This window comes from Haliaeetus albicilla, chromosome 5 (genome assembly GCF_947461875.1).
Source record: "Haliaeetus albicilla chromosome 5, bHalAlb1.1, whole genome shotgun sequence".
NCBI classification, from domain to species: Eukaryota; Metazoa; Chordata; class Aves; order Accipitriformes; family Accipitridae; genus Haliaeetus; species Haliaeetus albicilla.
Window position 1 is genome coordinate 32,957,495 of NC_091487.1, and position 23,356 is coordinate 32,980,850.

The window sequence follows — 23,356 nt, forward strand, 5'->3', positions numbered from 1 at the left end:
AAGATTTTATAATACAGAAGACATTCAGGTGCCATGAGGATGAAGGAGGAGTTGATTACAAGTGCTGAGGATTGTTGTTTTGTATTTCTAAAGAAATACTTATAAATTTCTTTTTGAACATGGACCCTGCTCTACCCATTAGATTATTCTAGTTTCTGCAGTATTCAGCATATCTTCTTCAACATAATTCTTATTTGACTTTTTTATTCTGTTCAGCTTCTCCTTGGTTGTGTTGCTTTTATAATGTTTTATCAGTGACATCACCTACTTCTGGCTGTTATTGGGATGTCACACATTCCAGATCATGATTTGAATAATACAATAAGTAGGAGGATGAAGAGGACTATAAAAGCAAAAGAAACCCCCTCAAGTAATTTGGTGAAACTCCTGGATGGATTAGCAGTGTATATTTGTTTTTTAACTGTTATGCGCTTTTCAATGTAGAGAAGAACAACTCATCCTCTAGTTAATTCACTATGTCCTTCCTTCCCGTGGTTGAGTCTTTCTAATTTCTGAATTATCATTTACAGATTTTGCCACAAATATAATTGTAAATATGTATAAATAAAAATTTAATCTTCTCTTCCTCATTGGCTCTTTCCTTTCACTAGACAAGAGAGGGAGAGAAGGCGGGAGGGAGGAAGACACCCTCAAACATCACAGGATGGAAATTCAAATGATAGATAGAAAAAAGAACAATATGAAGAAAGAGGATACCTGTTTTATCTTTTTATTACTTTGTTTATATTTTCATGTGACCAGTAACTTTGTAATTTACTCTCTATGTATTTTATCTGAATTGAATCAGTGATAGCAGCAAAGCTAAATGAGTTCCATTCTTATCAAGAATATGATGATAACAGAGAATTAGAAGAGTAGAATAGAATACAAGACTGATAAAACAGAAGACTGTGAGTTTGGAAATAGTACTGCTTTCTCTCATTGCAAATGGGGTGCTGTCTACTGTTGAGGATTTCTTGGCTGGGCAAAGGAATGTGAGCAATCCAGCCGTTAGGTGGGAACAAAGCATAAGTTTACAAAACGCTGGAACAGACAAGGACGCTGTGTCCTTGTATGCTGGGAAAAAGGAAGATAAAGAAGAGCCTGACAAACACCTGGATGCTGAAGAATGAGATAAGTGATTGCTGGACACCTCGTGAAGAAGCTTGCTCAGCCAATAGAGAATAAGATAGTGTCGCGTGAAACGGGGTATCGTACCAATTAGAGTATTGTATATGGCGCGTGCACAAGCGCATAAGGTATATAACTGTATCAAATGTTGTAGTAAAGGGCTTCACTGGATCACATTGGTCTGTGTGTGATGTCGCTCCGCAACAGTCTACAATAGCATCCAAGGAACAAGTGTTTTGTAGGATTTGTGCAAATTAGCATACTCGATTTCCAACATGCTTCTTAATATTTTTTTTACAGTGGAGGCATAAAGAATATAGATGAGAAATTGCCTAATTGGAGTGGGAGGGGAAAGAAGGCATTTATCTAGGAAAGGTCTGTTAATAAGTCTGGCAGGGGTATGCATCATTTACGAGCCTGCCCTAAAAAAGGTATGGTACTGAAGATACTAGGGGTGATGACAGTTTGAGAAGTATCAAATGATAAAACAGAGATAAAAACAGATAGCAAGGCTAATTACAACCAACAAATCTGCAGTGGCTATACTGCCTCATGTAGGAGTTCACTGAGGCTACAAACTATTATTTTTCAAACTCTCAATGCATTTAGTGTACCGTAGAATTTAATAGACATGTTAAAACTGACATGAAAATAAAATTTTCATGGTTTTTTTGTTTTCCTAAATGGATGTTTTCTTTTCTGAGCACCTGCTAAAGGAGCATAAGTAGAGGAGAGATGGATAAAAAACACATCTGCAAAGTCACTAAAATGAAGCTCTGTGTATTGTAGTCTCTTGGTAGTTCAAGAAAAATCTGTTTTTCACTGTGTTTTCTTTAAAATAGGTAATCTGAAAATGTTCCATATTGAATGAGCTACATTGCTTGGATTGTTTAAATAAAAAAATGATGTGTGATAAAAAAGCAAAGGTATCTTTTTGACAGGCATATACATATGAGAAACCATATGAGATTACCTAACTTAGGTAGTCTCCTTTGAGCTGGTTTGCTAATGATAATTCTAATTATTTTTTCACATCCAAAGAGGGAATATCCATTCCAGGCTAATTTTCCTTCTTTGAGTTGCAAACCCCTAGAGCATTCTAGCTTTAGCACGGACTTAATTCATTCCAAAGTGCATACTTTATTTGGGAATTGTGTATTTAATCAACTTCTACAGTAGCCTGTATTTGAATAGACATCAGAAAAAAGTGAACTTCCTTGTCATTTTTTAAGCCTCTGGAATAGTTTTTGTTCAGTGTCTGACCTATAGGACATATCAAAACTGAATAATGTATGTAACAAAATAAAGACAACAAGGTCAGAGAAGATGTAGGATTTTTACAGTAAGGAACATTCAGGGACATGATAGTATGTGAGACATATTCCTGAATGTTAAGGAGGATTTTTTTTTCCTTAGTTTTCATTGCAAGTAAATGAGCTCAAAGATGTGAGAAAAGAAATTAGATTCTAGAAAAAAATGAAACTTTGAGCGCATGCTAGATAGGAATTAACTGCTTTCTTTGCTCCTTGGGATTTTCTGTGGACCTCAGGGAAGTTCTAGGAGGTTGCCTTAGCAATACTACACTTTAATAATTGCATTAGTCAGAAAATTAAAAGCCCTCAAAATACTACAGAAAATCACAGAGTGCCCACAAAAACAAAATTATCACCTGTAGAGAGGCCTCTTTTTCCTAGATCTTGGGTCTTCTCTTTCTCAGACAGTCTTTGGTAGATGCCTATTATTGTTACAGAATTTCCCAAGATGGGGACAGGTGCAATATTCCATATCGATATATCCTCTGTCTGAACTCATTCTTGAGTAGATGTGGCACAGAATTCAGGGACCAAGTTTCAGTTCTTCAGTCTTACCTCTATACCTACCACAAGGAAAGCATGAAGGTACAGTGCTCCAGGAATGGCTTTCTCATTGCCTATGGAAAAAGATGAAAATCTGAAGGAAATCCCCTCCACTTGTATAGAGGAAAAAGGAACCAAAAGAACATGGCAATCTCCTTTAGACTCTGATATATAAAAACTTCCCATGACATAGTACTAAAGATAGCTCAGAAATAATGTCACAGTGACCAGCAGTTGATGATGCAGGTATACGATTCCAGATTGCCATCGCTTCAGGGTCAGTCATCCTGAGCTCATAGGTCAGTCATTTTTTGCCTAAACCAGTGCAAGACATTAATTTTCAATGATTCATTCAATGTAAATCATACACACGTATGTATATAATTATAATTTTCAGTTAAAAATATGGTTTATACATGTGCCTATAGCTTTGCTGCAAGATTAAGATACAATAAGAAATGTTTGCTTATGGAATTGATTTTTGATAGTCAAACCACACTGCCAATACTGAAAGCTTTTTCTCATCTCTGCATTTCATCCTCTGTCTTTTGTAATCTTTCAGTGAAAAAGTAACACAGCATTTTATTCCTCACTAGTTTTGTCTTCTACCATTTTGCAAAAATTGATTTTTCCACTGCCACCTCTGTTTGTCATGGGGCATAGACTACATTGGCAATGGAATATTTACTACCTGCTTTGTAAAAGCATAATCAGCTATGCCAGCAATGATGCAAATGACATTCTGGAAACAGGGTTTGTTAGAGTTCCCTTCACCATCAGTTAAAAACCTAGTTTTTCCTCAGTACAAGAAAATTACTGACATGCTATAGGTCGATGCAAGAATGGCTTAAAGCCTTGTTATTGTGGGTTAAGGTGGTGGTTATATAAAACAGCTTTTCATGAAATATACATGCTGACTGAAATTCTTTTTCAGGTGCTGGGATCAGAGGCTAGAATATTTGATGCCTAATTTTTGCTAGCCTTTTTGATTTGTTAAGAAAATAAATGTTATGACAGCTTAGGAAAATGTGTGAATACTAACATTCACAAGAAGGCAAGCAGAGTCATTTTAAAATAAAAGCTTGAATAAATGCTGCACATTGGTGTTTGTGAACATCCATTTGAATTTTCCATCCTAACAAATTATCACTCAATTTTTTTTTTTGTTACTGACCAGCCATGAATATGTTTGTTCACAGTTATTTTTCCAGAAATAGCTGCCAATCATACTCTTGTATTTTACCTGCTAATAACAATGTCAGTATATAAATGAGTCTTCACAGGTCAGAATCAAACAGAATACTTCATGGCACAAGGCAATGTGAGGAGTTTAAGAAATAAAGACCTCATGTAGCTTCAGGAGATTTGGAAGCAGGAATCCAGACAGGCTTAAAGAAAACAGTGTTGTAATGGTTTTTAAAAGGTCATCTTTTCATCCCATTATTTCATGTATATTTAAATTTTCCCTAGGTATTTTTATGACAGTTGCTTAAAATCTCCAGGTTAGGTAAGAAGCATATGACAATAGTAAAAGAAAAGTAATATATTTTATATCTACAAGTTTTATTTATTTATTTTTTTCTCAGGTAGATAACTACAAATAGAAATCCATTTCATTTTATAAGAGCATTCACACATATTTTTTCAAACATAGGGCTATCCTCACTATTGCATCTGCAGTTTTCAGATCCTACTTTGTCATCATCCACAGAGAAATTTACTGTTCTCTGAGCTTCAGACTTCTCAGTTTTCCAGTGATATTCCCACTTATTCAAACAAATTAGATAATCCTGGTATAACTTTTCATTCTGATAACATACATTGTCATTAGCATTGTCATCAATTTATGGAAAAAAACCTGGAAAGCCAGGAGTATTGAGGGAGCTACTCAAGGTCAAACAAGTTGGAGAGAAGATGAAAATAAATCTCAAATTTTTGTTTTAACCTATATTTTACTTTAGATAATTGATACATAAAGCTATTTTGGAGATAAATTATTCACATAGTTTGAGCTTACACTGAAGTAGTCTAGCTGGTAAGGAAACATATCTGTGTCTTGAAAAGAATTTGCAAGCTATGTAAACTCTACACAGTGCATTCTCTGTTTACGCACGTGTGTGTATTCCAGAGACACATATAGTCACAGATGCACAAGGACTTGCCTGTCTCCAGTTCATTCACAATGGTGCACACAGAAAACCTTCAAGCTGCAGAATTAGATGGAGATTCTGTGGACAGACCTCCTTCCTCCAATCCTTCCTTTCTTCTATGTTTCCTCTTGTGTCCAAAGAAACATTGTAAATAACATGTATGTGGAACAAATTTGACATATTCCCTTAACATATGAACTTTTCAGGAATACTATGGGCAATGGATAATAATATGGTTAAAACCTTTTTTCATTAGGGAAAAACAGTAGGTGAAATATAGGACAGGATCTCACAATATTCAGTCAAGTCACAGACAGAAAAACATCAAAATCAGGCTACTGATTATTTGTCATATATACACAATAAACCCCCTGTGTTAGTAATATCCTTAGCAATTTTGAAGCAAGCTTATATGATAGAAATAATATACTTAAAATGTAAAAAGGATCATTTTGAGAAATACCCTAAACAGAAACCTTTTGAAGATATATCCCCATATACTTAAAGAGTTTGAACAAGTTTGCCTTTCCATTCTAAGCAGTCTAATTAAACTTGTTATCTTGCTTGTTCCCTAAGAAACAAAGAGAATCAGGAATGTCAAACCTTCAGAATAATTCAGTTAATGATGTTCAGTATGGTAATAAACACAGACACATACTATTTTACCCAAAAATAGAGGAATGGAAGTAACTCCATTGACAATCAAGGTTAAAAGTGGATCTAGCAAAAGCTCTTAAAAAATTGTAAATCTCAGAATGAACTTGGAAAAGGACAATAATTAGTATGATGAGCATGTCGTATCCTTTAAAGTCTATGCTTTATGTCAGTGGCCATGGAATTATGTAGACTGAATGTTTATGCTACTCCATTGTTTCTCTAGTGACAAGTTTTAAGACACACTGCAGGATTTCATGGTGATAATGAGAACATTGGGAATATTCTGTAGATTAAAACCGGTTTGTAGTCTAGCTGAATTTGTCTATTGCGAGATCATGGATATACACAGGACAGACAATATCCTTTGGTCATGAAAAAAACTGTAATGATCATCCTTGTCTATTTTAGTGAAGAAACGTGCTTCATCTTATAATACAAAAGCGGATTCACCTATCAGGTGGTAATGGGATGGAATAAGATATGGTAGCTCTCTCCACTCATAGCCCTGTTATATGAATCAAGTAGATTTTGAAATATTAAATCACATCCTCTTCTTGTGTAAGTAAACTGGATTCAACATTAATATATAGAAATTTCCAATCAACTATTACTAGCATAGGGAATTCTTGTATTTTTCATGTAGGATTACAGTAAAGATTTTCAGCATATCTTGAACCAAATTGAGAGACACTTTCCCCTTGCTACTTGACCAAGGCTAAATCTCATAAAGAGAAATGCAGAATGTGCTGTGCTGGTGGTTTTGCCAGGGGTTTTTTTGCCTAGTTTGTGATTCACACCCTGAAAATATGCCTCAAGTTTTTCTTGGGTTCCAAGAGAAACAGGCAGCCTTTTTGAAGCCTCCTGTTAGTAAATCAAGATCCCAGCCCCTCTATAGGGGGACTGTATAGAAAGAAATAATCTCTGGGCATAGGTATAATTATCCAAGTCTCTGCTGATACCTAGAATCCTTAACCTTAATCAGCACATATAACAGGAGAACTGCAATGGTTTATTTCCTGCTTATCTCCTCTTGGCAATGGCAGTGAGTTAAGTCCTCAAACTGATTTCTTTAGGTCTTGCAGCTGCCTTTGATACAATTAACCATGAATCATTACTGATACTGTTTTGTAAAATATGCTAGGAATAGACAAAATTATGCTCTATTCCTTTCATTCTGTAAAGATACATGAGAAGAGCTGACCAGAGAGAGCTCTACACTACCACTGATCTGAAAATTGGAATGGTAATGCCATTATAAAGCTGTATTTTTTGTATTTGTTTTCACCATGCATCAGATGGAAAAAAAAGTAAGACTAAGCTCTTATGTTGTGGAATTGAATGGATTTTGAGAAATGTTGATAAACAAGGTAGAATGTCAAGTCTGAGATTATATTAGAGGCCTATCTGTCTGAACTGCCAGCATTTCATGGGAGTTTTAGTTACAGTGTCTTATACCTTCATTTTCTCTTCCGAGCCTCTGTATTGTCTTCTTTTCTACACAGCTGACTACAGATGTAGAAGAGGAAGATGAACCACGCAGCATTATAAGATAAGCTCCAGAACAGTTTAGGTTTGATATCAAACTAGCTTGAAAGGAAATACTTCCATTTAATACACAGTAATATCTCAATTCTAGATGATTCAACTGTAGAGAAGGAAAATTGCCAAATACAATTATCTCACGGATAATTAAAATTCTGGTTAAACTGCATGTTTCCTTAAAGACAACGACAAAAAAGCAGGAAATTTCCAACCAGATAAATTTTTGTTACTTCAACTGTCTGGTACATGTGCAAGAATATTGCAGAGGAAAGCAAATGGGTGCGTATTTGGATATCTGCAGTTTGTAGATGGTGTTTGTCTCAGTTTCTTCATTTTATTTAGTCTTGTTTATGCTTTATTGACAGTGTTTTCCTGAGATTGAAGGAATGAGATGACTGAAATGTAACCTTAGAAAGAATGGGCATCAAGTGCAAGAAACAGCAGTGTAACTCATTCATCTATTGGAAGACTTCGACTAGTGTGCAGCCACTAAGATTTCCATTTGGTCTTGTATGTCACACAGAAAGAAATGGCAGTGTCTGCTTTTTATTACTTAAGGCCGGTAACTTCTTTCTGGCTCTGTGGACCTTTCCCATAGTGGTGCCTCAGCTGCAATAAAATGCCTCCTCCATAAAGCTAGTAGAAACTACTAGAGGCCAAACACTTGAAACCATTTCCTGCATGCTATATATTGTACCCAGCTTGCAGGTAATTCCCAAGTGCAACTTAATGTGCTGAAATTAATCTACCCGTTCCTAAATGCATTATGTTTGGTTACCTTAGAGGCTGGTTCTTTTCTCCAGGCAAATGAGATCATTTGAAGTATTAAAGTTAAAACATTCTGAGAAAACTCTGAAGTATTTAGAAGTAATACTGCCAATAGGTTATTAAATGAACTTTGAAATGTTATGTAGAATTAAAACATAACAAAACAGAATAGAAAATTATAGAAAACTTTAACTGTTTTTTTAAAAATCTTTAAAACATTTTATATTGGGAAGACATATTTCTGTATAGTTTTACAGGATTCTTTTTATAATAGCATCTTATGTTTAACTCTTAAGCAGGCTGGAGGCAGGATATTCCCTGCATGTGGTCTTTGTTTCCTATCTCAGTAAACTGCTGACATTCAAATCAAATCACATTTAAATACCTAATTACTCAACCTTACTTTATTTGAAAGGAGGTGAAAGGAATAGAAGTGTATAATTAGGATAATTCTGAGTTTAAAGAAACTTGGTAGACCCTTTTAAAAGGAGTATTTTTCTACATTTGTCTTAAAAGTTGTTTATAGTTTGTACAGGGAGTATACTGCCCAGTTTCAGTAGCAGATGAATGAAGGCAGGTCGTTCCGAGCTGATCTATTTCAGTATGAGCTTCTGAGACCGCTACTATGTATATGTTAGAATTGCTGATTTTTGTTAACAAAAGAAAAAAATGCTTTACCATAAACCAAAATCCATTAGACAGTCTTCAAGTTCCAAAATGCCACGTCCCATATCAGGCTAACCAAATGAAATTTTACTATGTTTGTTCTAAGTCTTTCTTTGACTGGCTATACTCTTTCTGTCTTTGTTTTCTCTGACATTCTGAGTCTATTCAATCATCACTGGAATCATAGACAGCAGGACTATAGATCTTCAGAAAAGGTGGAAGAATACTTAGCTGTTTGGTCACAATAGAAAAAAAGAGCTTTTCAAGACAATTCTGAGAACACCTTAGTTTTAAATGAGAAAGGCATTGATTAGGAGAGCAAATGCCAAAAGAGCAGCCCAGAGATACTGGGATGGATTCAAAAAAGCTACCAGTCAGAGGAAACAAAGGAAACTACAGCTGGGAACCTGTTGGACTAGAAGAGAATAGGAACAGCAGGAGAAGAGAGAAGGAAAACATACAAAGAGAAAACAAAACATTAAAAAGAAGAAACATAAAAGTGACTAAGAAACCAATAGATTATGCCAGAATATTTGACATTGAGGGACAGGATCTGAAGGCACTTCTGAAAGGTTAGGCTTAACTCCCTCCCAAGGCTAGGCTTGCTGTGGTAAGATATTAACCAAGAGGGATGTCTAGGCAAGTCCAAATCCAAATGGAAAATAAACAAACAAACCCAGCAACAAGATAATAGACTAGAACTGAAAGGTTGTGCTCTTAGAAGGGAAAACAGTGGTGTAAACATTTTGAAAGTGTTTAATATAATTTCAGTGTAATTCTATTATGGAATTAGTGCTTTTAGAAAAAAAGCCCTAGTCACTTGTGATTCATTCTCTCTACTTTTGTTTTTTTCTTTTGAGTCTAACAGTACGATGACATTCCTGGACAGAAGTTAAGGATTAAAAGGCATAGGTGCTTGAACATTTCATTTGTTTTTTTTCCTATTTTACTCTTGTTCTCCTCAGGTTCTATAAGGAATTATAAGGTCAAGTATTATTTTTTTTCTATATACATTATGACAATAAAAACGGTATTGCTATAGGTTATTTTCTTCCGAAACACTTCAGATACTGCAGTAATATACAGTGGTATGATTCTTTACTCATGTCCTAATTTTATACACTGCTTGACAAACCAAACCTAGTAGGATTGAGTAATATTATTTTAATTAAACATTATACTAAGAAATGTTCTCAAGTAGGGTTGTGAACAAGCTGAATGCATATACTATTGTGAAACATTTCAAGGGTTTTTGATATTCCACAATATGTATTCCAGTCCTACACTTTAACTAACATAATTTGCTAGTCATTTCACTAAAAGTAGTCATCTGTAGTTAGGGTAACTGCTTTTCTCAGTATAGGCAATTGCATTTAATCTCAATTGCATTTAATCTCAATTCAGTTGGCTTCTCAAATGTCAGTGTCTAATTCACCTTTTGCGGAATTGGAGACACTTCTAATGTCTATGCTTATCTGAAATGATTCAGTTCTCAGAGGCTTATGTGAACAATTATTCTTTTTCACAACAAAAGTCTTTGCAAGAATGAAACAGATCAGCAAGTCCCTTTTTCCTCCATCCATTTCTTCAGAGTTCTTCATTCACTCTTTTATGTAACTGTCACAGCTCTCTTGCAAAAAGACTATGAAGGTTCTAACTTTCTTCTCATTTTACAAACTTGCCCATAACAAAAGCTTCAGCAAACAACAGGCAACTCTCTATGGACCAAAAGAAAATAGGATTTCTCAAATGATGCTGAAAGGCAAGGCACTGAAAACCTATCAAGAAATTAATGTCCATCACATTACCTTGCCCCCAAGGAACAGCTCCATTCTGTAGCTAGTACTGGAGAAGAAAGACTGCTTTAGTGCAGTCTATATAAGTTTACAGGATCTTTCTCTAAGGAAATACTGGCATCTTCCCTAATCAAGACCGCCTCCCTCTCATCCTTTTCAACTCCAGTTTCTCATTACTTCTTAGACCTGACTCTGCATTACCTGGTATCATGACTGATATTCATGGTCTGCCTACATTATCCCTTGCTTTCCCTTATTCTGAATATAAAATTTCCTGCTAAATTCTCACTGTCTCTCAGCAATTTCTGCCTAATCCTTCCAATGACTACTTAACATGAATCTTAATTTCTTAGGAAAAAACATTTCTGTCTTTCCTGTTGTCTCCACTTAAGCTGTTACTGACCAAAGAGTCAGGACAAGCTTGTATGTTACCATTGTCATTCTCGGTCTACATTTTGGAGGTTCTTTTGATAAAGTCACAGTCTTGTACCAATTAGAAATAATGGGTACATAGAATGTTGAAAACCAACCACAGACATCTGGAATTCTGAATGAAACTATCAAGAAATTGCAGATATCTTCAATATGAGGAGTTTAGAAGATAATCAAGATACTACAGCAGCCCTGAATGACAACTTTTGGTACTGCTCAAAGCTGCTGGTGACTGCTGACACGAGGTATGTGGTGTTTTTTAACAGCTGTGATATAGGAGTCATATAGGAGTACTGGTGATGAACTTCCAAGAACTGTAGCTAAACTCCAAAAGCAACAGCAACTTCCCTACAAACAGCCAACAGGAAATTTTGACATCTACTCTAAGTCTCACAGTGGACCATCTGCTGCAAAAACACTCCTGGCCTCTTATGGTATGGAAGATGTGGGCATACTAATTTCCTGTTTGACCAGATCTGTTTCATTCCCTATCTGCTTGTGGGGGACCTTGCAAGTCAAACACCTTTTTAAAAAGTAGGCGGAGAACTTAATTTCAGGAAGAAAGTGAAAAAGAAAAAAGAAAACAAACCAAACCAAAACAAATATTAACTTCTCAATTTGCTTACAGTCCTGGTTTGTAATGAACTCACTGGCAAACCTAAATGATACTGTAATGGCACACCGTTGACACTATTATGGGGCTATGTTATATATTTTGTAGGAAAATAAACTTTTACATGTCAAAAAGTATAAACAGCAGCAAGTAAATAAAATAAAACCCTTTCTTTCCATCAATACAAACAACAGTAAGTAGTCTGTCTTCTCAGACAGTGTTTTCATATTTTTCTCAGTAATGCATTAGAGCTTCAGCACTTTGCTATTTGCACAGAGATACTGATGCTTTGGAATGTTTTTAAGGCAGTTTGCTACAGATTGATTCCATTTTAAGAAAGGTGCATAGTCTGGGATTACAGCTATGTCTTCTGTCACTAACTTGCATCTTTATAACCCAACATTGTAAGAAAATTTGAATTCCCTTTTTGTTGTTTTTAAAAGTTCTTGTTTATAATGGTAGTTGCAATCTAATAGATGTGTATATTTGAAACCTAAAACAATGCATACTTTCCTGGTTGCATTGATTAGACTGTATGGATCTAAACCCAAGAGTTCTTTACAGATTATAGATCTTTCATTTCAAACTGTGTTCATCTATACGAACTGGAATATTTCTCACTCCATATGATTTTACTGCAAAAACCAGGAAAAATCAAGTGCTTTAAACATAGTACTTTGGTTTGTTCTCTGAGTGTTAACTATGATTGAAATTCTGAAAGAAAATTATATAGACTGTAAAGCCATGAGTTGAAAATATGAGCTTAAATTTCTGCAAGTTAAAACTGCTGAGTCGAGATTTAGCAAGCATCTTCTCTACCTTACTGCTTATTCCTTGATTTTTTCACTATTAATCCTCTTAGTTATTAGGCAAAATTACACATTTAAACTGAGTGACAACAGCCCAATTTCTTACATGAATTTCAGTCCTTCTAACTTGTCAGGTTTAAGGGTCACAGACTGATAGGTAGATACTCCTCAAAAGAACATCACTTTCCAGTCCTTATGTGGAGAAAAGAGAGGTCTCTGTCTCAGTTGTCATATTTCCAGGTTTGCTAAGCTTCTTGTTCATTTTGAGATAATCTAACTATACATTAAGGTATTCATCTTTGCTGGGAACTTTTCGCTTAATTTGGAGGATGCATTCTTACAGCTGCTACTCCATTAGAGTGCCTGTCATTTCCTTCCTTACACCAAGTCTGAACTAAAGAAGTAATGGTGGCTAAAGTAAATCAGCTTGTTAGAGGCAATGGTTTGACTATGACAGCTTGCGAGAGTGCTCTTTGCCTATGTCGATCTGCTGCCAGACAGTCAAGATAGGTAAACTCTGTGAATGTTAACTTTAAAGAAAGCTCTGTGGAATGATAGAAGTTGGTCAGAGTGGTAAAGATAAGAGCCACCTGCAAAGAATGAAGAAAAGCCTTACAAGACTAAGTGTCTTCTCAATAAAACAGCAAACAAAGTTCAGTGTAGAGAAGTGTAAAGTGATACACATGAGGGAACAAATTCATCTGTAATGTAGATGCATCTCAGTTCATCACTAAAAGACATAAACAAGACCTTGGGATTGTGACACATAGTTCCATGAAAATATAGTCTCAGTACTTGGCAGTAAACCAAAACCTGACACAAATGTTTGAAAATATTAGGAAATAGAGGGAGATAATTAAAAATAGTGAAATCACTGTATAAATCTGTTTTTTGCCACACTTTGAATACTATGTGCAGGTCTGATCTTCTTATCCCCAAAAAGTATTCAATAGAACTGAGGAAGATTCAGAGACAGACAATAGTGTTCAAAAGCGTGAAAGATCTTACATATAACAGTTGAGAAAACATGCTCTGTAGTCTGGAAAGGAGACCCCATAAAGGACATGCCAGAAGCACACAAAACGATCATGAATGTGAATAGGAAACTACTGTTCGCTGTCTTTCCTATTACAAAAATAAGAGATTATTAAATGAAGGTAGTAAGAGCCAAGCTCAAACCAAATAAAATGACACATCCTTAGCAGGAAAAATAACAGACCTTTTAAATTTCTGACCGTAGGTTACTATACATGTAAAAATATCTGTGACCATAAAGAAAAGAGATCCAAAGAGGTAAAAGTCACATTAGGTTCAGAAAATCCTCAAAGCAGAATATAATTAGATGACAGGACAGTATCAGAGGGTGCTATAATTTGGGTGCCTTATTCTTGATCTTCCCTTGGTGTTGCTTGTGGCCACTGCCTAAGACAGGCAGTTGGCCTGAGCCACTATGGCTTTCCTATAGAAATCCTGCAGAATCACACTCACTTACCAAATTTTGCACTTGCTACAGATCTGTTCTAGTCACTTTGATTGTCCATTTGTCTTCAACAGATGCAATTCCTCCCATTGCATATTTCACATATACCTGTTTTATTGATGTAGGGAACAGAAGCTGTGTACAGTGCTGAACACTCAAGGTTGCAATGAAAACTCAAGGTAAAAGTCTGAGTAAAGTTTTCATTTTAATTGCTTATCAATGTGGAATCCTACTTTTCAACTGCATGAGTATGTAATGAATACAGCAAGCATTAAGTTGGAAAATGTTTAAGAACTCTTAGATCCCAACTTCTCTACACCTCTGCTAGACCTCTGAACTTTGGGCTAAGACTCTCCAGAACATTCAGGACACTTTCTCTCATTTTAACGACTGTTACTCTATCTAGTTCTTTAGCAGTTTTTTAGCTCTGAGTTTTCTAAGGACTAGAAAACTGTATGATTATCCTGCTTTCACGGATTTGCCATCTACCTTATCACCAGCCATTGACAGCCTTCTATCCATCTTTCTAGAAGTTTCTCAGTCTTCCCTTCATTGCTGGACTTGGAGACAGCCATTTCTCAGTCCTTTTGGTTTGTTTTCACAGGCTTGCAAACATTTTCACTCTGCTATTCTGGAGGAATGACAGGAAAAAGAATTTTCCTGTGTTTTCAAACCAAGAAGCTCCACTGCACCTCATAATTTTTCCCATCTACCACTTAATTTTTTGTTTATCCTCATACCTCGTATACACCTCTTTTCTTCTTCCAAAAGCAAACACTTTAATCTTGATAAGACTTGTAAGTGAGACTAATACACACACTGAGAACCCTCATTCATTTTTCTGTCTGGTGGTCAGGAGCATGAGCCACCAGAAAGTCCCTGCTGCATGTTCTTTGATATGTGCTGGTCTATTGAGAAGAAAATTTATTGACATAAGTATATAAAGGAGTATTTGTTTACTTAAAATGAATAAATAAGTGTATTTTGATAAATCTGCCTATCTATACCAATGGGAAATATGGCTTTCTAGATATTATTGAAGTTCAAGCTGCTCTGCAGACTTGTGACTATTTGCCCAGCGGGTAGTTCAGACTGACATCTTCATCAGTGATGGTGATAGATATTGCTGGCAGAAAGAGTGGATGTTTTCAGTATGTCTTGTTTCTTTCTTTTAAATGAAAGATTTTTTGGAGCTTCAGCTTTCTAGAAACTTGAAAGAAAATTTGTTACAGAAGTCTGGAATATTATAGATTTAGGTGGAATTCTGCAAATTATTTCCTTTAAAAAGTACACTGACTGGAGTTGAAGGGAAAATGTTGCCAGATCCACCTGAAAATTATCCACAGCAAGTTTTAAATTAGAAAGTACGTAACACTTAAACTAAGTCTTTTCTATGTCACTGTTCATGTACTTGCACACAAGAAGTTATTAACTCTCAAAAGAATAGATAAGTGGTTTTTTAGACTGGCTATGTTGCTTAATGGTAGTGTCCTTTTGAAATTGTTCAGCAGTGAAACTTCTTTAAAACATATGTGCCCATGCTTCTTCTTTTCATAGTCCTCAGAACTGAGAAAAGAATTCTGGAATCATTCCACAGAACACAAGAATGTCTTCACCTCTACCTCCTTTCAATGTTTATTCATTGCATATGATATTTTCAAATTATCCTTTGGAACAGACCTTCATTAGATGGTGAATATTTTGGTATTAAAAACCACCTACAGTCTTGTACAATTTATTTTTAATAGAGAAGACTAACACAAAACCTGAAACTCTACTAGCAGTTTACTATGAAGGAAAGATAAATCTACTTCCAAGCAGAGCAAGTAAATTACTAGCTGTTATTCTATTATTTCTTCCCCCTCCCACCCCCCCACCCCCAGGTCTATATAATATGAGAGGATTCTTAAAACCTTTTGAGAGAGATTTCTTACCAAGCTCAAAAATTAAATTGATAGTAATTATAAAATGAGCATGAGAACAAGTTATAAAAAAACCCAGTTCTTTCAGTTCATAATGAAAATAAGGAAGATTTGTCAAATATATATTTCATTGCATTTTAAACTTAATGAGCCCCAGTTTAAAAAAAAAATTATTTTATCTCTCCTGCTATGTGAGAAATGCCACTAATGTTCTATCTATAGACACTTCAGATTGTCCTCATGATGGGTCATGCATTCTAAGCTAGATGCGTCTTCATAGCTCCGGGGATGAGATGTCTTCAAAGAGGAATCAGTATGGACATAGTCCTCCAGAATGAAATGTTTCTGAGAGATGGTATCCACATAGCACTGGTAAGTTTAAGATTAAATTCATTTTGGCATTCAACATAGTTTACAGTAACTTAGGTATACCTAACTCGCAAACTTCCAAACAGACAATTGCCAGCTAAGAAGTAAAGGACAATAGGCATCTGGCTATCTCTTCTTGGCCAGGAGAGCCTGTGGGACAGACATGAAAAGAGGTAGAATTAGCAAGAAGTACAGGAACGAATAGAGACTTTATGCAGAGAAGGAAATCTATATTTTCTTTTCTTGTGGATTACAAAATGTCGACAGCCCTAGCCATAGTTCACTATCTAGTTTTGAGCTCTATTTACATTAGGATTACAAAATTCAGATGTGTTTATGGTGTTTAATTATGACAACATACATGAAAGATATAACTTATTAGAGACTGTTTATATTAAAGATTTGGTGTTGTGAGGAGAAATTAGTGAAATTCTGAAGAGGAGACCTCGGATTTATCCCATTTTATACGGACACTTCTATAGAGATGCAATAAGAATTCCAGTGTTAAATACAGCCTGTCCTAATGAAGAAAGAAATATTCTTCTAGCAGAATGCTGTGATCTAATATAAAATAAATACTATAGGACAAAATTACTTGTTGAGGGAATGTGTAGCAGATACAAAACAGAATATTTAAAAACAAGAATATTTTAAAAATTAGATAATATTATGAATTGGTGGCACACTAGCCAAGTGACCCAGCGAACCCAGAAAAAAATCACCTTCTAATTAAATGAAGTGAGAAATTTTCAGTGATTTTGAGCTAGTTTTAAAGACAGAACTAATTAAAAATATGTTGTCATAGCTTATGTCTCTTAGGGCAAATACCAGCCTCTCCATGTATAAAGTACTGACAAGTACTGTACAAGCTGAATGGGGGTGGGGAGAATGCATGAATGAACTGATAAGGGTGCAATAACTGTATTCTCAGAATCCAGACTGGGTGTTTTATTCTGTGTTCATGGTGTTGATTACCTCTTCTTTTCCTTTCATTTGTGGACAAATAATAACTAACAATTTAAAACAGTCTTTTAACATAACAACATGAAGTCTTTTCCACAGCTTCGTTTTTATGTTCTTTTTTTTTTACAAAAACAATTTAAAAATAATAATTAAGATGATTCCCCACAGTTAAATGCATCAACAAACTTGTGCACCTCTTTAATTTGAACCTAAATGTCACAACAGATGCTGCTCTTCCAGTCTCAATAGGGAGCAGATTCCACAATCAGGGAGTATAATTACAGAAAGCTCTAGCTCCTGCTGTCTCAAAGTTACACTTAGGGCACGCTAAATAGTCTGCCAGTTTCAGTCTTCAATGGCTGACTGAGGCCTTTGGTAATAAAAGATCAGTGAAGAGTACATTATGATACTTCACAAAATGCTAACAGCTTTGTAGAATTTATAATCTGGAGAGACATATGCCAGCTTTGTACGCTGCCGAACAGTTAAAAACAAATACAATAAGAGTGGGAAATAAATGTAGTATGAGTTTGTAACAGGAAAAGTGTCTATTTGCCATCACACAAGCATGGTAATACAGCTGACATAAAGCATAAATTGACTAGCAATGAAAACCAGTGGTTTTATCCATCAACATTTGTTGGACCCTGATCGTAGTTAGGAAGAGTTTTCAGTTAAAAATGGGATGTCAACCAATATTTTTCTTTTGTGAGAGATATGATATTTAAAAAAAATAAAAATACAAAGGTCTGCAGTGAGGTTTTCCTTTTGTATTAAGCTGCTTCAGAAAAATCCAGATTTTTAACTGTAAGAAAATTTAAAGTAGGTAGGGAAGAATGAGTGATAAAATGAATTAGAGAAATGAACAACCCTTTCTGAGAGAAGAACACCTGATATTCTTGTTTTTTGCTGCACACAAGTCATTGGCACTCAGTAGTTAACTGCCAACAATTCAGAAGAAGCACTCATGCATGAAAATAAACCAAAATGAAGTAGGCAGGACACTTAAAATATTCCTCAAGGTAAGTACAAAAAGTTGAAAGAATCTTTGTTTTAGTGTTAACACCTTCTCTCTCTAACCTCAAACTCATGATCCTTTTTCATAAGAGCCAGTAATTTTCAGCTGTAAACTTGGGGAACACAATTTGTCTGGAATGTGTGGTAACTCCTGGAATTAAGAGAAGACATATTTACCTAATGGAAGTCAGATGAAAGACACCCAAATAGTAGTGATGGGGTCAGTCATGTTAAAAAACATATTTTCAAATTTCAGTACACTTCAGCCAGAACTGTGACCATTTTTTTTAGCTGCTGTAGCCCCCTTCTTAGCTAAATTACAGCATTTTATCTCATTTGCTCCCGAGACAGAACAAATCATTGAGCAACATCTGAATAGACTTCTCCAGACATTATTTACAGTATGAATTAAAAATTTCCCTGATATGGGAATTCTCTAATATGGGAATAAATAAAAAATTCCTAAGGGAATAATTATGTTCTGTTTGGGTTGACTTCACCCATTCTTCAACTAATTCACTTTATTTATTGTCAGTTCTTTCTTAGCGAGGAAGATTTTCTGATTTAAAACACATCAGAAAATGCTGTGGGCCTGAAGGCACCCCCAGCCCTGCCTGTCCCTGCCCACCCCCTGCCCCGAGGCTCCCCCACCTGACCCACAGCCCAGGCCGCCACGCCAGCCCCCGGGGCCGTCAGCCCCTGCCCCAGTGACACCCAGCAGGGCCGCCCTCCAGCTCCCCACCGCCCTGCCCTGCCCAGCCATGGGACTCACTGAGCCAGGCCCACCCGCAGGCCCAGCCCAGCCTTGGCCCGTCCCTGTCCCCATCCCCGTGGCCCTGTGCGGCCATCGTGGGGCTGTGCCAAACCCTGGGTCCTTTCATTGGGCCCGATCCCGACCCCCCTCGCCCCCATCCTTGCCCGGGCCTGGCCTGTCCCCATCCCCAGGGAAGTGCCCAATGCCCAGGGCTGGGGCTGCCCATGGCTGCCTCCCGTCTGCCCTGCTCCTGGCTGAGGGGTGGGACAGGCCCTGGCCGGTGAGGACCCCTGCCCTGCCAGCCCCTGGGGGAAGCCCCTGTGGCTCCTGGCACCATCGCTAGCAGAGTCACCGGCCTCTGCATCTTCCTGACGGGCAAATCCATCCATAGCAAGTATGCAAGGCTGTAGCACCTCATTTCTGTTTCTCCTTTTATAGTCTCGGTTACTTTCACTTTGAAAAATTCTGAATGCTTCTTCTGTCATACTGTCATGCTAAACTTGATTGATTACTTTCTGTATGGGGCCTATTAATCTGTTTTCCAGCGTTAACTGTGAAGATCCTCAACAACATATAAAAGAAATAATTCCAAAGAAAAAATTAAAAACACAGAAGGCTGAATTAATGAATGAAACCCACAAATACAATGATATAATAAGCTCTTAGTGAAACCTCCGCAGGTATTGTGAAGAGAGGCAGCAGGAAAGGTAGGTGTGAGACTATTGCACAATCAGTAAATAGTGCAAAAAACAAGCACCGAAACTAAAAGTTATAAACATTAGCATTTCAGGATACATTTGGCTTTGTTTACAGCCAATTAACGTTGTATCTCCAGAAGTATAACATGTTCGTGAATACCACTGGATTTATTACATTCTACACATAAGAGAAAAAATGTTCAGAGAACTGCTCTGACCTTACCCCACAGATATAAGATATATCAGCCTGCAGGATTGCATAATCTCCCAAATCCAGGGTTTAGAGCACAGAGAAGCTACATGTAGGATATAAAAAAAGTAGCACATTCATTCCCTAGGAAGAAATTGGCTGGTAGTGTTGAGCAGAGCTAGCAAAAGACAGAAGTATATTTGCTAAGTACATAATCTCCTTTTGTTTTAAATCTTTCCTCAGGATTTACCAGTCATCTTCAGATTCTTCACTGGCATGAAACTCTCTTCCCACTCATTTTCACTGCAGGAATAGGTGAATGCATTACTTTCCAATATGTGTTGTCCCAGTGGTATGTGTTGAGATCCTTTCATTGCATAAAAAGTTGACATAGAAGGATCCTGATAGCAGCAAACTGCAGAACAATTCCCCTGTGAAGATCTGCCCTCTCCTCACAAATCCCTCTGAATTATCAGAAACATGTTCATAACTCATTTACCAAAATTTTAGATTCTTCTGGAAATTGTCCTGGTTGTAGAATCAGTACAAAAATGGTGCTTGGTCTTCAGTTGAGGGCAATAAGCTGTCACAGCAATGCATTAGCTGGGGCCATTCTCTACTTGCGCTTCACAGATGGTGGCCACTGTCTCAGAGACAGCTGCTCCAAAATAGGTTGTTGCAACAAATAAACATCACTGAAAGATAAACAAAAATAGTAGCACTGCTACTTTTACTACCTGTGCATCACTGCTTTAAACAAAAACAAAGGTATAGAAGTCTTCTAAGGTAATGAGTCTCATGTGCAGCCAGCCACAAGAAGGAAAAGTATTCTTACAAATAATCAAGCGTGACATTTTAGCTAAGCTGCATACTTGTGAATTAAGTAAAAATACATTTGAAATTCACTGCACTTGAGAAATTGATATTACAAGGTGAAAAATTTCCAGGGCTATCAAATTATCTTGCATTTCTCAGAATCCTGAATATTTGGGAATAAGCCTTTTGGGGATTTGGGTTGGGGGGGGGGTTGGGGGCGGTAGTTGTGGTGGGATGGGTTTTTTTGAATTGTGTGTTTTCTCTTATAAATTTTTTAATGAATTAATCAGTGTTGAAAACAGGAATCTGGCTGGCTGGTAGTAACTGCCAACTAATGTCATGTTGCCCACTCTACATTCTTTTTATCAGCACTATCTGGAAGTATGCAAGCAATCAGATTAATTTTCCATATTTTCCTGTAAGCATTAATAGAAAAAAATCTCTTTTATGTCTTTTAATGCTTTAAATGATCGCAATTTCTATTTTAAATTATGAAAGTTCTGAGCATGTGTTTGCATGTATGTGCATGTTCATGTTTATAATTTCATATAGAATCCCAGTCTATATAAAATTGTAAATAATTTTCTGTCTATCCTTTCTCAGGAACAACTGAAACTTGTTCAGCTCTCCTATATAGAAAAAAAAAAAGTATGTCTGCTAGCTCGAGACTTTTAAATGCAATAATAGAGTAAACATGTATATGTTGGGTCAGTTAGAGAGAAATTCTGTAAGATGCCTCTTCCTCATAAAGTCCTTCTATTATGGACTGTAGCAGCTAGTTTGAAATATTAACTGAATTTATACAGATGACACATACTCTGAGAAAGCTGCCCTAGCTGACCCTGCTTTGAGCGGTGGGATTGGAATAGATGATCTCTAGAGGTCTCTTTGAACCTCAGGTATTCTGTGTTTCTGTGATACAGTGCTTTCAGTGCAGAGGTCTGATGATGGTCTTGGGACTCCAGGCGTGACCTCACCAGTGCTGAGAAGAGGGGAAGGATCACCTTTCTTGGTCTGCTGGCAACACTCCTCCTGACACAACTTGGGATACTGTTGGCCTTTTTTGCTGTGAGGGTGCATTGCTGGCTCATGGTCAGCTTGTTGTCCACCAGGACCCCAAGGTCCTTTTCTGCAAAGCTGCTTTCTAGATGATTGGCCCCCATTGTGTAGAGGTCCCTGAGGTTATTCCTTCTGCGAGGCAAGACTTTGCCTTTCCCTCTGTTGAGCTTCATGAGGTTTTGCCTCTTTCTCTAGTCTGTCGAGGATCTTCTGAATGGCAGTGCAATCATCTGGCATATCGCACTATATGACTCTATGTTTATATAAATACTCTTTATAGTGAAGAATCTTTGTGGCTCATGAATACAGAATATAGAGAATAATTCCAGAAACACCCTATTAATTTTGCCAGAATCTAAATTTATGTCATTTATACATCCTTATATGAAAAGGGCTTGAGCTGAAGTCAATGGTAGATTCAGATATACTCATCTGCATAAACAAAGATTCAGTTAAATCAGACACTGAAAAAAACTGTTGAGTTTTTAAATACATTCCACAATGTCTGATTTTCTAGGGAGCACTGCATGATCATTCATTCATATGCCCACTTTCAAGGGATAACTTCACTGAACTACCAGAATGAAGATTTGCAATTCACTGCAAGGAAGCATTCATGTAAACCATGTATCTAATAGACATAGTGGGTAAACAAACCCAGCAAACTAATCCATGTGTAACCAAAGATGTTCAATCTTAAGTTGCTGTCAGTATTCAAAACAGTCTATACAGAAATTTTGAGTTGAAATACATGAGCTTAAATTGTAAGGACTCTACAGACTCTTCCAAAGAGGAAATAAGATTCAGGTTCACTTGTGAGCTCTTCAGGATGGATAATTGCCCAATAAATTTTGCAGAACGTGGGATTCTCTTTCCCATAGCAAACATATAGTTCTCTTTCTTCTCCACGGGTAAGCAAAGTTAAAGATCCTTTCTTACTGAGACAGGGACACTTTTTTCTGTATCTCTGAACTTAACATACACAAACTCTTTGCTTATACAGTCAGAATATCCCAATTACCGATTACATTCTCAAATCAGATTATTAATCTAGGTGACTTTTAGCTTCCTTTGCTAGGAAGATATATTAAATGAAGCACCTTTTAGTCAATTCTGTGGGATTTTACATGATTTATTGTTTACTGCCTGCTACCTTTTCCCTTCTCCAATTCAGTAAAAACAGATTGGGATTTTTAATGAACACTTGTTTATAATAACTAGCTTTCTACTGGCTCCTTGCAAAAGAATTCCTTAGGATTAGTAGGTGAAATTCATATCACTGAAAACATCTTGGCTCTAAGTTTTACTGTTGAAGTTTTTCTTTATTTTCCAATTAGATTTAGTTTTCATAGGTTTAGGACTGTCTTCACTGCACTTAGCTTTGTCAGTTAGCCCTGTGCTTCCAAATATAAGAGCATCATACTGCTCATCATACATCACCAGCTCACTCCCTGGTCTTCTAAAACTGTTTCTTGCAAACATGCACCTTTTTTTTTTTGTCCATATATGCCCAGGAGAAACTTATGCTGTTTTTCCTACTGGCATCTATTTTCTACCTAAGCCCATTTGCAATTCACATAACCCTTTATATCTCTAAACCAGTTGAGAGTAAGAAAAATGAGACATTATATGACAGAGAAGTATATTGAAAAGAAGGCACTCTAAATT